The following is a 2034-nucleotide window of genomic DNA, read 5'->3' on the forward strand; positions in this document are numbered from 1 at the left end:
ATAAGGCAGGGCAGGTGACTGATGTGTCAGTGGAGGTGTACTTTGGGGCCAGCTACCATAATTCTGTTAGATTTAAAAAACTTATGGAAAAGGATAGACCAGATCGAAAAGTTGAAGTTCTAAATTGGAGAAAGGCCAATTTTGACGGTATTAGGCAAGAACTTTCAAAATCTGATTGGGGGGGGCAGATATTCACAGGTAAACAGACAGCTGGAAAATGGGAAGCCTTCAGAAATGAGATAACACGAATTCAGAGAAAGTATATTCATGTTAGGATGAAAGGAAAGGCTGGTAGGTATAGGGAATGCTGGAGGACTAAAGGGTTTGGTTAATAAAAAGAAGGAAGCATATGTCAGGTATAGACAGGATAGATCAGGCGAATCCTTAGAAGAGTATAAAGGCAGTAGGAGGGAAATCAGGAGGGCACAAAAGGGACATCAGACAGCTTTAGCAAGTAGAATTAAGGAGAATCCAAAAGGTGTTTACAAATACATTAATGACAAAATCATACCTATGGAGAGAATATGGCCCCTCAAAGATCAGCAAGGCGGCCTTTGTTTGGAACCGCAGAAAATGGGGGAGATACTAAACGAGTATTATGCATCAGTATTTACTGTGGAAACGAATATGTACCATATAGAATATCAGACAATAGATGGTTACACATTGAAAAATGTCCATATTACAGAGGAGGAAGTGCTGGATGTCTTGAAACGGGTAAAGGTGGATACATCCCCAGGACCTGAACAGGTGTACCCTAGAACTCTGTGGTAAACTAGATAAGTGACTGCTGGGCTTCTTGCGGAGACATTTGTACCGTTGATAGTCACAGGAGAGGTGCCAGAAGACTGGAGTTTGGCAAACGTGGTGCCACTGTTTAAGAAGGGTGGTAAAGACAAGCCAGGGAACTATAGGCCAGTGAGTCTGACGTCGGCGGTGGGCAAGTTGTTGGAGGGAATCCTGAAGGACTGGATGTACATGTATTTGGAAAGACAAGGACTGATTAGGGATAGTCAATATGGCTTTGTGCGTGGGAAATCATATCTCACAATCTTGATTGAGTTTTTCGAAGAATTAACGAAGAGGATTGATCAGGGAAGAGCAGTAGATGTTACCTATGTGGACTTCAGTACCGCGTTCGACAAGATTATCCATGGGAGACTGATTAGCAAGTTTAGATCTCACGGAATACAGGGACAACTAGCCAAGTGGATACAGAACTGGCTCAAAGATTGAAGACAGAGAGTGGATGTGGAGGGTTGTTTTTCAGACTGGAGGCCTGTGACAAGTGGCGTACCACAATGATAAGTGCTGAGTCCTCTATTTTTGTCATTTACATAAATGATTTGGATGCGAGCGTAAGAGGTACAGTTAGTAAGTTTGCAGATGACACCAAAATTGGAGGTGTAGTGGACAGCTAAGAGGGTTCCATCAGATTACAACAGGATCTTGACCAGATGGGCCAATGGGCTGAGAAGTGGCAGATGGAGTTTAATTCAGATAAATGCGAGATGCTGCATTTTGGGAAAGCAAATTTTAGCAGGACTTATACCATTTAATGGTAAGATCCAAGGGAGTGTTGCTGAACAAAGAGACCTTGAAGTGCAGGTTCATAGCTCCTTGAAAGTGGAGTCGCAGGTAGATAGGATGGTGAAGAAAGCGTTTAGTATGCTTTCCTTTATTGATCAGAGTATTGAGTACAGGAGTTGGGAGATCATGTTGCGGCTGTACAGGACACTGGTTAGGCCACTGTTGGAATATTGCGTGCAATTCTGGTCTCCTTCCATTCTGAAACGTTTCGTGAAACTTGAAAGGGTTCAGGAAGGATTTACAAGAGTGTTGCTAGGGTTGGAGGATTTGAGCTATCGGGAGCGGCTGTACAGGCTGGGACTGGTTTCCCTTGAGCGTCGGAGGCTGAGGGGTGACCTTATAGAGATGGACAAAATTATTAGGGGCATGGACGTGGTAAATAGACAAAGTGTTTTCCCTGCGTTCGGGGAGTCCAGAACTAAAGGGCATTGGTTTAGGTTGAGA

Source organism: Chiloscyllium plagiosum, chromosome 8 (genome assembly GCF_004010195.1).
Source record: "Chiloscyllium plagiosum isolate BGI_BamShark_2017 chromosome 8, ASM401019v2, whole genome shotgun sequence".
NCBI classification, from domain to species: domain Eukaryota; kingdom Metazoa; phylum Chordata; class Chondrichthyes; order Orectolobiformes; family Hemiscylliidae; genus Chiloscyllium; species Chiloscyllium plagiosum.